At 39.7% G+C, this 16,867-nt stretch overlaps 1 protein-coding gene across 3 annotated transcripts in view; it reads right to left on the bottom strand.

The window, feature by feature from the left end:
• The window catches only part of MCU (mitochondrial calcium uniporter), a 179,703-nt gene that overhangs the window by 110,618 nt on the left and 52,218 nt on the right, over nucleotides 1-16,867 (bottom strand). The gene's annotated exons all lie outside the window — the stretch shown is intronic.

A 16,867-nucleotide genomic window follows, 5' to 3' on the forward strand; every position in this document is an offset into this window, starting at 1 on the left:
GTTGACCTTAAAATCTTTTTTTCTGCATCGACCAGAACTGAGGTCTCAGCAGGTAACATCAATCGGTAACACCCCGCTGGGGTTGGGGTGGGAGGACTCGGGGATTAAGTGTCTTTCTCAAGTTTAATTAGATAACTCAAAAGCAGTGGACTTGGGAATTCAAATACAAAGTCAATTAAAGAGTAAAAAGAAATTTCTTAGACCAACCTTTATATAGCTTATTCTACCAATTAAAAAAAATGAAATTTGGGGAAAAAATCAATCTTCATATTTGACAAAGAATTTTCCGAGTGACAGGTACCACTGAAGGTATGGCAATGACTTTCATAAAATCAAAAAGTACCACATGATAAGGTGACAAAAGGTACTCTGGCCATAAGATGAGAGTTATATTCTATATACTCTATATTCTTTGTACTTTAGAATCTATTTTCCAAAGTGAAGATAGGTCTATAAATCATATATAAATACTGTGCATCTTTCTTATCAACTGTTACTTCCATTCTTTGAGAGATGAAAAGTAGAAAGATTCTACAATTCAGGCTCATTTTTTAGCTTAAGTTTTATTCCATATACACAACTCAAACCTCATTCAACATCTTCTGAGGGTTCTCATTATTAATGGCAGCAGTTATATAGGCTAAAGTGGACTGCAAAACATTAGCGATATTGATCTTCACTTCACTAACCAGCTCTGGAACCTTAAGTCACTTTACTAACTCTGGTCCTTGATTCTTTCACCCACAAAATGAAAACCCTGGACTAGATGAAGTCTAAAATCTTTTCCCAATTCTAAGATCCTAGGATGCCATTAACCTTTGCACTCTGCCTGGCAATCTACTGAGCACAGAACAATTAGTAGAATCATAGAAGGAATTATGGCACAATTTAAAACTTCAGAGGCACTATGTTTGAATCTCAGCCCCCTCTATCACTTACTAACTGCATGACCTTGGCAAGCCTAAGTTGCCTTTAAGTAAAATAAGGACAAACAGTTCTTTTCAGGATTAAATTATTAAATACATTTTTAAAATGCATCTAAAACAATGCCTGGTCCTAAGTACTCACTAAATATTCCTTTCTCTTACTTTAAAGCATTATAACCATGCTTTTCAGGAAGCCATTTCTTGAAGCAGAATTTGAAATGTTTTGTAGAATTTAAAGATAACGTATTCTAAAGACTGTCTTGGTCTACTCTGGCTGCCATACAAGATACCATAGCCTGAAGGGCTTTACCAACAGAAACTTATTTCCAGCAGCTGTGGAGGCTGGAAGTTGCAGATGAAGGTAAAGCAAGGTTGGTTTCTGGTAAAAGCACTCTCCCAGGCTTGTAGACATCCAAGTTGTGGCTGTGAGTTCTGGTATTTCTTCCTCTTCCTATAGACACTAGTCCTATTGAATTAGGGCCCACCCTTATTGAAAGAGGAGACAGAGGGCTGCAGAGCCTGCTCCCTCCACCCGCACCTGCCCAGCCTTTTCTCCAGCCTCGTCTTCCAATGCTCCTTTCCTTCCCTTTCTTTGTTTCCTTGGATAACAGCCCATTCCAACATTCCTTTCACTGCAATACAATCTCAATCACTCATCTGTCATCCTTATCGGTAGTGCATGGTGACTATGGAGTGGGGAACTAGAAAAAAAGAATCTCATGCCCTTTAGTCCACCTCTTCTCCCCACACCTTTCAGCTTGTCTCCATGGCAGGGATTTTTCTTCCTCTGTGGGGAAAACTCATCTCTCTCCCCATCAGCTGGACAGGAAGCTGTACTCTCATCTATATGTGGAAGCCCAGCAAGGGGCAAAACTGGGAAAATAAGAACCTCACCCCCAGGATAACCTATTCTCCCCTTTCATGTCACTAGTGAGGCAACTGAGACCCCTACTCTGTTCCCCCTAAAAATAACATCTAGATCTCAGTTGTATTTCAGCTCCAGCCCCAGAAAAGCAACAAAAACAGACAAGTGACGCTGTGGCAGCCTCAGAACCAGCTTTTACATCCCAAGTGACTCAGCAGGATCGCTCTCAAGACCACCAATCAGTCCGTTGGGGAAATTATTCTGCTGCACTCCTCGTCTAGCCTCCCATCATTAGGCCAACTGGTGTCTATTCCTTTAATTTTGCTCTTTACCCCCTTTCTCACGCGCTGTTTCACTAGTTTCTTGCAGAACAGAATGCAGGCATTCACCTTGCAGAAAAGAATGCAGGCAATTACCGACCAGAAGATGGGAGAGAGCTATCTGGCACTGAATTCAGAACCTAACACCTGAATCCTTGAGACCCCAGGTAGACGCCCCTACCGACGACCCCCCTCAGCTGGAGGTAGCTACGGAAGATGGACCTTCATCCCCTGACCTTGCCCAGACTCTCAAATTTTTAAAAAATATTATCAAAAAGCCTGGAATGATAGATCCTCCTTCCCCCCAACAGATGGATGGAGAATGACATAAACTCCACCTGCAGCCCGAACATTCCTGAGCACCTAACCAGGCACCTTATAGGGACTGCACATTGAACCACCAATCAGCACCTGCCAAATACCCTAAGCCCTGATTCCTAAGTGTCTAATCATGTGCCTTATATGAAACCACCAATGAGCGTGTGCCGAGTATCCTAAGCCCCTCCCTTCCTTTCCTCCCCTCAGAAGGCGCCTTCACCTCCCTCCCCCGCACACGTGCTCTCTTCCTTTGGGAGGCAGCCCCGCTGGGTCCTTCTCCTCCAATAAAGCCTGTGTCCTGGTCTCGCGCCCTCTGTCTCATCTTTCACTTAGGACCTCTTTTAATCTTACCACCTTTTCACAGGCTATGTCTCCAAATATAGTCACATTGGAGATTAGGGCTTCAATATATGAATTGGGGGTGGTGTGGAATATACAAATATTTAATCCATAGCAAAGAATGTTACTTTAATTTTGTACTAAGAGTTTTTTATTTTAAAGAAAATTTTATAGAATTCATTCAAACCCGATGCTAAGTTTCTAAGATGAACAGAAGTGCCTGAGGAACAGACATGGAGAGGTTAAGCAACATAACCTTAACGACAAAACGGAACAGAGAAGTTACAAAGAGAATTTGGGCCTTTTAACTTGAAGCTCATTCCGTTAAGTAATATTGTATTTTTCATATTTCTATTTCTAAATGTATTATCATTGTTCTCTCACAATTCTTAAACCTGCCTGAAAATTTTTTCCATTAGAAATTTGAATAATATTAAAGGGAAGATATATTTTTTAAATGACAAGTTCTCAAAGCCAAAAAAATTATATCAAACAGAGCCTTGAAAACTAAGGTTTAATTTTATTTATTTATTTATTTATTTATTTTACTTTTAATATATTTTATTGATTTTTTACAGAGAGGAAGGGAGAGGGATAGAGAGCTAGAAACATCGATGAGAGAGAAACATTGACCAGCTGTCTCTTGCACGCCCCCTACCGGGGATGTGCCTGCAACCAATGTACATGGCCTTGACCGGAATCGAACCTGGGACCTTCCAGTCCGCAGGCTGATGCTCTATCCATTGAGCCAAACCGGTTTTGGCTAAGGTTTAATTTTAGCCTCATCATTTTGTGATTTCCACTTTTAAGGAAAACCAAAAAACTGGTACAGTCAGCAAAGTGGTTTATTTCTTGACCAGCGTTCATCAATGACCCTAATCCACCCAGGGGCATGTTGGAGTTACATAATTATTTCCTGTTTTGCCTTTTTCTGTTTTCAGGAAAAAAAAAAAATGGTAGAATGCTTTAATAACTACATTTACTTTCTCTAGGTGGCAGAGATCTTATTTATACACCATCTCTCTGGGTACCAAATACTGTATACAATGTATCTGCGGACATGATACAGCACAGAGGGCTGCTACAGAAAACACTCTCATGGGGTGGAGAGGGAGACAATTCTTTAGTGAGAAACACTGGCTTATATTTGGTGGGTATTACTCCTCAGACCGCTTTGGCTAAGTGTTAAGCTCTTTTCCTCTTTTTAGAGATTAAAAAAAAATGAAAATTATGTTTTTCCTATTCCTATTACCATGGCTTTTTTACAAAAACAAACTATTTTATCCATTAGAATTGACGTACAGGCTGGCACTTCCTAGATAAAGTGAGAAGCTTCCTACTCAAAAATAGAAATTTTTACAAGGTTTTCTGTGCTTTCTTTTTTTGTAGGGGGATGACGGGGAGAGGGAGATGAGTCACATTTTACCTGTCCTTAACCTAGCAAAATTAAATACTCTATTTTTTCTTTTTTTCCTGAGACAATGTTTGTACTCTGCAGTAACACTGTGCCTCCCTATATTTCTTCAGCTGGTGGGGTAGTGGCTTCCTGTTGCTAATCGCTGTGTTACCTCACCATCTCCGACTGGGCTCTCAGCTCCTTCACTGCTTGTATTATAATTTTCTTCCATCCAATTAATTTTGTTGTAAATACCAGAGCTGTTTACTTAGTGAGAACCTGACTGATAAAACCACTTACTAGATGAAAAAAGGGAAGGGAAATATAGTTAATAATATTGTGATAATTTTGCATGGTGACAGATGATTACTAGACTTAGTGTGGCTCACGATGTAATGTATATAAATGTGAAATCGCTATATTGTACACCTGAAACCAATATAATATTGTACAACTATACTTAACTCGGAAAAAAAAAAAAAAAAAAGGCCCAACCTTTGTATTTGGCAATTTATCACTTACTACTTTTTGAAATGTTAATAAGCTTTTTCATATGCTGAGGTGCTTTAATATGATTCCTTAAGTAAAAAGCTTAAGCATGATGAATTCATGGGCCTTGCGATAAAAACTCTGACTCTTCAGGGCAGGAGCAGAAATAAGGATGAGGTGGGGGGAGGGGTGACAAAGCTACGAAGATAATATGCTAGTTGTGCTAAAGTTATGTCTACCAGGGAGTATTTCATTGAGATGGTCTTTAAACATAGCAAAAGTACTTTTAAAAACATGACAAAGAACACAACAAGCAATAATAATGCTATTCTCATCTCCAAAAAGCAGGAACTCCCATTCATCGAGAGTAGCAATTTTCAACCCTTGTGCTGCAGCAATTTTTAAAACATGTAATATCTAACTATTTAGTCAGGGACACTGACCTCTTTTCCTTTAGATTGCCAAATTAAAAAATGACAACAGACAACACAGCTGTCTGGTGTGAACAAAGCAAAATTACTCCTATTTTTTTGTGTGAGATCAGCAAAAAACTATATTTTTTTGGTGTGTCACAGAATTTTATTAATTAGTTTATGTGTGCCATGAGATGAAAAGGGTTGGAAATTGCTGATCTAGTGAATTACGTGGTTTCTTCTGAGAGGCTCCACAAATTGGCTAATGATCCAAAAGAAAGATTTTATGTATTAATAACTGTCAGTGGCTGTAACCAACAATAATCTACTGAAAATGCAATTCTTTTTTAACAAGTTTTTAAAATTTATCTCAGAGAGGGAGAAAGAGATAGAACATCCATGATGAGAGAGAATCATTGAATGGCTGCCTCTTGAACACCCCCCACTGGGGATTGAACCCGCAACCCAGGCATGTGCCCTGGACTGGAATCAAACATGGTACCCTTATGTCATTCCTTCAGTCTGCAGAATGACTGAAGGGTCCCAGATTTTTGGCTCTATCCACTGAGCAAAACCAGCTAAGGTGAAAATGCAATTCTCAAATGCTAACATAGATTGATATCACAACACAACACAAAAGTCATTTAAAAAATAAATAAATGGAGAACACTATATGGCTGTGCAAACCTCTTTTGGTGATTTCTTTTCCATTGGGCTAGTACCCCCAAAGTAAGTGCTTTGACATAGTCTTTGCAAACTCCTATCTGGAAAAAAAAAGTCCCAAAACACTATATTTAGATCATTTATGTTTCAGCAAGTCAAACTGCTTTGACTTGTAGCACAAACTCATAATGATGGAATAGTAATAACAGTAACAGCAGCTAGCACTTAAATAGTATTTGCTATATATATTTATGTGCCAAGCAGTCTTCTAAGTGCTTTATATATTTAACTTATATAGCAGCACTCACAACTCATTGAGATAGAAATAACTGTTCCCCATTCCACCTCTAGTGCTACAGATTAGCCTTAAAGACATTAAATAAATTGCCCAACTTCACATAGCTAGTAAGAAACAACTAGAATTTGAACCCAGCTAGTATGAGTCCAAAGTCCATGCTCTTATCCATTATACTAGAGTCCCAGTGCACAAAATTCATGCACTTTGGGGGCAGGAGTGGGGGGGAAGTCCCTCAGCCCAGCCTGCACCCTCTCTCAGTCCAGGAGCCCTCGGGGGATGTCCAACTGATGGCTTATGCCCGCTCACACACTGCCAAAGCCATCAGTTGGACATCCTTAGCCTCTGGCTGAGTGGCGCTCCCCCTGTGGAAGCGCACTGACCACCAGGGGGCAGCTCCTACGTTGAGTGTCTGCCCGCTGGTGGTCAGTGTGTGTCACGGTGACCGATAATTCTGCCCTCGGGCTGAAATCAATCGGCTCTCCAACATCCCCCCAGGGGTCCTGGACTGCAGGAGGGCACAGGCCAGGCAGAAGCGGTCAGGGGCACTCAGGAGGGCAGGAAGGCGAGCAGTTGGGAGCCAGCAATCCTGGATCATGAGAAGGATGTCTGACTGCCCGTTGGACGGGTGATTAAGAAAGCAAAATAAAGCTGAAATTCTGCCCTTAGATCACAAAGCCATTTACCCTAGAATGGCAGCTACTAGGACACGTGCTGGAAAAAGTGGCACCTAACCCAGGCCCCCAAACTACTGCCCAGGGTGGCCTGGCAGCCCAGAAAACGTTTCGGCTATTTAACTGGTTCGCCACAGGGGGTACATTTTTCTACTTCAAACAAGAGTCTCATAAACCAGTAGTGACTCTGCCTGCCACACTACTTACTATTAGGCTTTATAATCTTGGGCAAGTTACTTAACCACTCTGAACCTCAGTTTCCTCATTTGGAAACTGTTTGAAAACAGTACTTGCCTCATAGTGAGGTTTTGAGGATCACATAAAATGATGCGAGTAAAGTGTTTAATACACGGCAGGCACTTTATTAGTGCTCAGTAAACTGTAAGCAATAAGTTGTAACAACCACGTGTAGTATCACAACCTCTCCGAGTTTCATATCCCTCCTCTGTTAAAATGAATATCAACTACTTCAAAAGACATTTCTATGAATGTTGAATTTGGTAATAAGAAAATATTTTATAAACTACTGAATGCCTACTGCTAATTTTATATAAAGAACTAGAGGCCCAATGCACAAAATTCATGCAAGGGGCTCAACCCCCAGAGCCCCAGCTTCATCTGAAGGTCATCCAGACGGTTGTTCTGCTGTTCAGTCTAATTAGCATATTAGCTCTTTATTATATAGGATTAGCAAGTAAAAAAGTTCTTGGTACCTAGCACTCAGTAAATGCACAACAAATATAAAATGGCATTGTTGCTATTAAAATCGACACTTAAAATTTTTATGTCAGACATTAACTTTTTTGATATTTCTTGTTTTGAGGGGAAAATCATGATCATGGATCATTTTAAACTCTGAGAGGAACTCTGGCCAGTATTTCTTACTGGTTAGAGCATATGCCCACACTGAAGGGTTGTGGGTTTGATATTCCCAGTCAAAGTCACATACCTGGGTTGCAGGTTCGATCCCCAGCCCAGTTGGGGAACATGGGAAGGCAATTAATCACTCTCTCTCTCTTACATGGATTTTTTTTTTCTTTCTCTCTCTCTTTCCCCCTCCTCTGTCCCTACCACTCTCTCTAAAATAATCAATGGGAAAAATATCCCCAGGTGAGGATCAACAATAACAAAAAATAGAGAGGAATATTATTTTATCAGAGAGATCTGTAAGCAATACATTCTTAGGGGTCTAAGACTAGGTGGTATCCAGCTCCCCCCAAAATCTATTATCTATCAAAGCTAACAGCAGCAAAATAAAAATAAAAAAAAGAAAGAAAGAAAAATCACCTCAGGGAAACTAAACCTTCTTGCTTAAAATCAGAGTCTCTCAATGGAGAAGACTGTGTTTTATTCCCACATGAAACATTTACACATAGGGGAACAACTGCAGTTTCTCTGAACGTGGAAATAGCATTCCTCAGAAACTGCCCATCGATTCTTTTTAAAAAAATATATATTTTATTGATTTTTTACAGAGAGGAAGAGAGAGGGATAGAGAGAAACATTGATGAAAGAGAATCATCGATCAGCTGCTTCTTGCACACTCCCCACTGGGGATGTGCCCACAACCAAGGTACATGCCCTTAACTGGAATCAAACCCGGGACCTTTCAGTCCACAGGCTGACGTTCTATCCTCTGAGCCAAACTGGTTTCGGCCATTAATTCTATTCAACCTCAAAATAGATATTTGACCCTGCTCCCTTAAGAAAGAGGCCTCTCCTATCCATATTGCAACATTTGGTATTAGAACTTCTAATACCATAAATTCCAAGCTTAGAGTCTCACAGCAGCCATTATTCAGCTTTGAAGAGCACACACTTAATCACAGGCCTGCAAACTGAAGAATTTAACAGGCCTCCAGTTATGTAACTGAATTTTACTACTGTGACCCATGAGCAGGCAAAACCCAAAATAAAATGAAAACCTAAGACCTTATATTATGGACCTTATATTTCCTTCACGTCTATCTTCCAAATGTGCTTACAAGTTTAGTTGTTGGTTGTTTTTCAGAGTTATAACCACTATCAGCATTCTAGTTATACCGAAATATGGTACCAACCATACTTGGGTAAAAACTGCTGTTTGAATTTTAACCCTGCTCTTCTGGCTTCGGCACTCGCTTACTTGCTTAAACAATAGGGTAGTTGCCTCAGCTTCCAGATTGAGACCTGGAAACTCACAAAGGTAACTGCCCTGTTCCTGTGGACCAGGACCACAGGAGATGAATTCCCACCGACAGTAGCTTCAGGGGTAGAAACTGTAGATAACCTTTAGAGATTAATCACTCAGGTCCTCTTCTGTAATATCTGCTATGGTAAGTTAGGGCCACATTCCAACGTCCAGCAGGGTTGTTCCCAGCCTTTAGAATTTAGAATTTAGAACAAAGGGAAATTCTTGTGGTTTAGACCTTTAAAAGGATTGTCTACACCTAAAACATGTGGTCGTGAGTGTGGCCACCTGCATGTGGTGCTCTTGCGCTGTCCTGGCCAGTTCAATAAATCCTTGCCTGCTTTTTTAATCAATCATCAGCCTCCGGTGGTCTTATTTTGAGCCTAGGTTCGATCCCACAACAATACATTTATTAATACAGTACTAAGAGGGGAAAAGAATACTTTCTCAACTTTACTAGTGCCTGTATCTTCTTAGCAATCAGGCATAAAGCACATTCTATATTTAGCATAGATTACTATGTCCATTAAAACACATTGTTATCCAAGAAGCTCTGGATCTGTCACTAAAATAGGCTGTGTCTTCAGCAAACTACAATATTTAAGCTCTGTGGTTCTCCTCTGAGAAAAATGTTTGGGGAAAAATTTTTTTAATTATAAAGTTATACACATATGGAAATAATTTTTCTGTCAACACTACGTCATGCAAGTAAATATAAAAACTTGTGCTTTAGTTCTTTCAATGCACTATAAAGGAAAAGCTGTGAAAGTGCTTTTCAATAATAGAAATATTCCACAAATGCAAGCCCTTATGAATTACATCACCTTTTCATTTTTTTATAATCTTATTATAGCATCTGCTAGATATACTGCACACAAATGGCTCAATTAAAAGGTAACTAGAATTTGGAAACTTCTAGAAGCTTAACCCTTTGCACTCCGCTGTCCCCTCTCAGGGGACATCGGAATTCTAGCATATCACTCGGATGTCCCCTCTCAGGGGACATTGCAGTTTATTAGTGATTACGGGGAATTGAGTTATTTCAACGCACTCCGCCGCAAAGTAGCGTCGAGTAGCTGGTAGCCAATGTCCAGAATGGTTCAGAGTGCAAAGGTTTAAGTATGACAGTTGGAATAACCAGCTTCATCAGTAACAGTATCGGTGAGCAGTACTTGCTGCCTTCTTTTGGCTTCTTTGGTAGCATTTTATGCAGCATGTGCTCCTCCTGTAAGGACAGTAAGAGCAAAGCCTCACATCTGCCTACCCTTACATCTCTCAGAGGGACTTGGGTCAAGCAATATTAGCTTGAAGAAGGTCTGGGCAATTACCTAAACATATGAAGTAAAAACTAAGACCAGAACGGAAGCAATAAATAAGCTATGTTAAACTTCTAAACAAAACAAAACAGCAACAAGAGCACAAAAACTGCCTGTCCTTCCTCCCAGGCTTTTGTACTATCTTCTGAGGAACTTTCACTACAAAGCACAGGAAGCAAAAGTTTATCCCATATGGCACTACATGGCACTACAAGGAATTAGCTTCATGAAATCATTGGTTTCTACTTGGCAGCTCTATGAACTATATATAAACTGACCTCCATCAAGGCCAGACTCATGTGACTCAAGCTGCTCCATTTGGGAAGGAAACACTGCACATACAGCAAACTAATCTGTCAAAGACAAGGCTCCCTATATCATGACCAGACAGGTGAGCTGGCTGCCCAATGTTAAGTATAATAATGAATGGCTATCACTAATGTGCACTTACCATATTCATGGAGGAATGACTTTATTTAACTAGAGGCCCAGTGCATGAAAATTCATGCACTGGGGGGGGGGGGGGGGGTCCCCTTAGCCCGGCCTGCCCCCTCTCACAGTCCTGGAGCCCTTAGGAGTGGGAGGCGACCTGGGATGGTGATCAGGGGAAGGCGACACCCCATCACACCTCTGCTGCCACCACTGCCAGCAGCACAAGCCTCAGCCAGCCCTAGTTACCTGAGCCTCAGGTGGCCCTAGGTGGTTGGGCAGCCACCATCTGAGGCTTGCCTCGGCTGGCCCTGGGCAGCTAGGGGATTGAAGGGGCTGGGGTACTCCAGAGGCAGGCGCGCAGAGTGGCTGCAGCTGGGGACTGGGCACCACAATCTTGTGGCTGTTGGTGCCTCCATCTTTGAGGGTGGGGCAGTTAATTACCATATTCCCTCTTTATTAGAGAGTATGTATGATTACTAACACACAACATCTCTTATCCAGAGCACAGCTCACATATAAATCAAGCCATGGAGAAATAAAGCAACCACCTCAACGGGCTTTAAAGGATAACAGAAGAATCCAGACACACAAGGTAATTCAAGAATTATATTTCCAAAGTTAAACACTTGTGTGCTAACTTTGTGTTTGTGTGCTATATAGCATACAAACATGTTGTCATTAGTGCAATCTTTTACTAACAATGCATGGCAACATTGATATGTAATGTTAAAAATGGCTGCTTATCTAGACATGAGATACACAGGTGAAGTAAATGGTTTGGTTTTAAAACATTAAATATGTTTCAGCTGCTGAAATGAATCACCAATTTGAATTTATACAGAAAACATATTCAGTCTATAAAATATACTAAAAGTGTGCAAATATTTAGAAGACAGAAAGTGAACAAAGATTTCTGAAGCTGAAGATCTGAAAAGACAAACTAAGGACCCCTAATTTCATATTAAAAGGCATTGAAAGGTTTTTAAATTTTTTTCTGATGCAAGGACAAATATTTAAAAACATATAATTACATAGAAAACATTTAAAATTGTGTTAATAGCCTACTTTAAATAGAAAAATTGATTAAAATATACATGGACAACTCATAGTAGGAGAAACACACACTGCTAATAAATATTTTAAAATGTACAACCTCTTGCAGAATCAGGAAAATGATTTAAAAGACATACAATAATTCTATTTCATACCCATAATAAAGATAAAGAATAAAAAGCCTGACAACACCAAGTGGTGAAAAGGATGTAGAGTAGTGTAAACACTGATACACTGCTGGTAAAAAGTAGGCTGGTATGACAACTTTGAGCAGCATCAATTAAAAAAAAAAAAATTTATATATATATATATACACACACACACACACACACATATATATGGCAAAAGTACGTTTTTCAAATTCCTCTTTTGACCTTTATTAATCTTAAACTAAAATGCTTTATAGTAATCAGATAGTTTCTAGTATCCCAAGTTCATAGGATAAGTGTCTAATATTATCCATGGTATTTTTTTTTTGAATAAACAGATATTCTTTAGATCAAAGGTGGCAGGGGTTAGGAATAAAAAGAGGGTCTGAGTACAATGGAAAGCATAAGAGAATTGTAGGGGGATTGGAACTGTTCTGCATTCTAACTGTTGATGTGGTTCAGTAATGTACATATGTGTTAAAATTCATATCAATCATAATTTTGACCAAAAAAGTCAAATTTATTATGTAAAAAAATCAAAGTGACATATATCGAAGATATATGGCATTACATATCACATATGCACCTCCTAAAAATGTAAAAGACTACCAAATCATGCAGTTAGATAGCCTCCACATAAGAACTATGACATCTCCCTCGAAGATTAACAAAAGGCCTAAAAAGGAACTCTAAATAATAAAAACCAAATATGTAATCAATGTTTTACAACATTTCTAAGGGGAAAAAAGTGATCAAATTTTTTTTGCATCTGTTTTATAAATTCCATCTAGAATTTAAAAACAGCAACATTACACAAATAAAAGGAAATTAATTAGAATGTGGCTGATATCCCCCAAGGGGTCCCGGAGTGCAAAAGGGCACTCTGCAAAGTTGCTGTCGTACAGGGTGGAGAACACAAATGCAAGTGTGTAATAATCCAGATTTGGGCGACAGTGCCTCAGCATCAACATAACCCATGGCCAAAGGTGGAATCATGTGGCCCCACAAAGAATCAGTCTCCATTCTCTCGGGTTTCAGGGTGTGTCACCCAAGAACCACTACTGCCAAGTCATTACAACTTGGCAGCTCCTGCGTTGAGTGTCTGCCCCCTGGTGGTCAGTACATGACATAGCAACCAGTTGGATGGTAGGAGGGGCACTTAGCATATTAGCCTTTTATATAGATAGACTAGAGGCCCGGTGCATGAGATTCATGAATGGGGAAGGGCGTGTCCCTCAGCCCAGCCTGCACCCTCTCCAATTTTGGACCCCTTGAGAGATGCCTGACTGCCCTCTCACAATCCAGGACTGCTGGCTCCCAACAAATCACCTGCATGCCTTCCTGATTGCCCCTAACTGCTTCTGCCTGGCAGCCTAATCACCCCCTAACCAATCCTTTGCCAGCCTAATCAACGCCTAACTGCTCCCCTACCTGCTCTCCCCTTCAGGCCTATTCACCCTAACTGCACTCCCCAGCCAGCCTGGTCATCCCTAACTGTCCTCCCCGATAGGCCTGGTCACCCTCAACTACCCTTCCCTGCAGGCCAGGTCCCTCCCAACTGCCCTCCCCTGCTGGCCTGGGTCCCCCCCCCAAGTGTCCTTCCCTGCAGACCTGGTCCCCCCAACTGCCCACCCCTGCAGGCCTGAGTCCCCCCACCCAACTGTCCTCCCTAGCAGGCCTGGGGCCCCCCAACTGCCCTCCCCTGCTGGCCTGGTCTCCCCTAACTGCTCTCCTCTGCCAGCCTGGTCACCCCCAACTGCCCTCCCCTTGTGGCGGCCATCTTGTGTCCACATGGGAGCAGCCATCTTTGACCACTTGGGGGCAGCCAACTTGTATGTTGGAGTGATGGTTAATTTGCATATTACTCTTTTTTTTTTTTTTTTAGCTAGGATTGAACAGTTCCATCATAAACTATGTTTTAATATGTTTCATAATCTACACTAATAAAAAAGATGCAAATTGACCATACCTTTGTGACAACCACCAGCCAATCAGGAGTGATATGCAAATTAACACCCCCCCCCCCACAAAAAAATATGGCAGGTTAATTTGTATATGCAGGCATCAAGCAACCAGGGGTGGGAAGGCAAAAAGGCAGCTCCGGCCAGAGCACAGGCGGTGACGGCAGCCAGGGGAAGGAAGGCCCATTCTTGCACAAATCTTCATGTATCAGGCCTCTAGTAATTTTTATAATAACAATAGCAAGGATGCTATTGAGCTAGTTATAACATCTTTGTGATTGTACTAAAAGTGCCAAAGGACAAAATTAACTTTAATAAGAACAGTCCTCATTACTCTATAGTAAACAAATGCCCTCCCTCCTTAATAATTTTTAAAAGAAAATGAAAACCAAGGCAAAACTCAGAATATTTAAAAAATGTTATGCTCCTCACTTCTGTATTCAAGGGGCATTCTTAATTCTCTAAAAATTTATTGGGTACCTACCATTTTCTAGGCCCTGTGCCATCCATGAAAAATCTCAAAGCAAACAACCATAGATTTTTAAGACCATAGCGACAGCTTGCAAAACATACAGCCACAGAGAAGTAGTGAAATGTTGGATAAGGAAGCAAAACCTAGTCCCTGAGCATGTACTAAACACAGCAAATAGGAGGCAACCAGGGTTCAAATAAAAATAAATTACAACTATTACTCTATAGCACTTTTGTCCCAGATCTACTCTTAAACTTACACTTTTAGTTTGTATTTTTAGCTGTTTTTGGTAAACATCTCCAGAATTAGGATGAAAAGGCCTAAAAAGTTTCATTGTTAGGTTCAGAAATTCCTTTATATTTCCAAATTGCAAATAGGCTAGCCTCATGCTTAGCAACATCCTGTTAAGTATTTAGCAAACTTCTATGAAAGACATCATGTATCAGTCACCTCCCTAAACCCCTTGATATCTCAGAGTTGGCATCAGAAGATTCAAATAAATTCTTTTTTCTGTAACTTGGCCTACCTACATGGTAGCAATTATAACAAAATCGGCATTAAGTTTATATTTCAGATTGCTGTTGACATTACAATTATAAAATAGCATAAATTCCCCAAACACATAGTGGCTAGGATAATCTCTGGAGACAATTTCAGATTTCAAACACTGAAGTCATATTCCATATCCTAGAACTAACAGAAGATCTGAAAATAATGGACTTTAGATTTATTGCTCAGGACAGACACAGCTTCAATAAATGCAATTCAAATGATCTATCTCTGTGGAGCCAGATTTACCCAATTTACTAAGGAGGTAATAGTTATATAGAAATAGTTCACAATTATGCCTTCTTGACACTTAAACTAAAAATTCCAATAACATTGTAAGAAAGCTTTTATTAATAACCACAAAAAAAATCTTTTGGATTCTCCAGGTACATGATGTGACTTGTATTTTTTCCTTTTAAGTCTGGCAATTTTTCAGTCTGCGGCTTTTTCTTTTTGATTATTAAAAAACTATTGTAATGCTAGTGTGGTTGGTAACAGATAGTCTTTTTTGTATTCAAATATAGCTATTAGTTACACCACTAGGTTCTATGACCTACGATGTACACCAAAGGTGCTCAATAAATATATGTTGGTAAATAAGTGAGTAGAAGGGAAATATGTACACTAGAATCAGACTGCAAAGAAAAACTCAGTGTAAGGAAACAAAATATAGGCAGATCCAGGTTTTAATTATTATAAACATTAAAAGTAGCTACTCAGCATGGAATGATGAAAAGCTTCTGGAGATGGATAGCATTGTAAATGTACTTAAATGTCACTGAACTGTACACTTTTAAATGGCAAATTTTGTATCATGTATATTTTACCACACTCAGCCAAGTGTGACTACAGACTTGTACAGGAAGACACTGAGGCTATGGTGAGAAATTCTTCCCCTGTAAAATATTATGGCACATGGTACATAAAAAACAACCTAAAAATAAGCAAAAAGGCTATTATTGAAAAATTATACTGTGAGGATACTCTGTTTTACAAATATTTGGTTTTGCTGAGCCCCTGTGAATAAAGTAACATACTGTGGTAGCTGTTTATATATAAAATACTAAATAGCATTTACTCCTTTGGGAGAAAAACTAAGTATAACTTGATGTAAGTATAGAATTTGAACCTTTAGAAATAAACTTGCTTGCTTAAAAAAATTAAATTAAAACTGTTTTGACCTAAGTTGTTCAGAAGACTTTCAATTTTATAAATAGTTTTAACTCATAGTTTTTTAACTCATATAGACAAACCCCATAAGCAATTACATATTTGCAGATCTTGTTACATAAATCCAAAAGAAGAGGAGCAGATCACTTTTAAAGAGAGAAAACTCTATCTTACAATAACATACAAATACTCTAACAAAACTCAGAAATGAATCTGACATAAAGAAATGTGGTATAAACCAGATGTTGTTGTTGTTGTTTTTTTAAAAAAAGAATGGTCTTATAACTTTGAATTTACCATCAGCCTTGCTGTTTTATGTTCTGTCCTAAAGCTGACACCGGTCAGCCAAAAATTCTAGCATTTTCTCTTCCTCATCAAACTATGGATTTAGGAAACTAGTCAAAATCAAGTCAGTCCATTGATCAATCAAATCTGCACTCAAGTCTGTCACTACACAGGGATATCATATTACTCCTAACATTAGCCATCCAAAAATATTTTTTAAATGATATTTTACTGATTTTTAGAAAGAGAGGAAGGGAGAGGGAGGGAGAGAGAAAACCCGATGGGCAGCCTCCTCCACTCCCCCAACTGGGGATAGAGCCTCCTCCACTCCTCCAACTGGGGATAGTGCCCTGACTGGGAATCAAACCAGCAACCTTTCAGTGCACGGGATTGACACCTAACTAACTGGGACACACCAGCCAGGGCCAAAAATCTTTTTTTTTAAAACCTGCTTTGGATCTAGAATAGGAAAAATAAAGCCAAGAGGTTAATTATACAGTTATTATGTAATCCTATATAATAAAGAGCTAATATGCTAATTAGACTGAGCAGCAGAATGACCATCCAGAGGACCATCTGGATGACCTTCAAATGAAGCCAGGGCTGTGAGGG

The sequence above is a fragment of the Pipistrellus hanaki genome (genome assembly GCF_964339955.1).
Source record: "Pipistrellus hanaki genome assembly, chromosome: 14".
Classification (NCBI taxonomy): domain Eukaryota; kingdom Metazoa; phylum Chordata; class Mammalia; order Chiroptera; family Vespertilionidae; genus Pipistrellus; species Pipistrellus hanaki.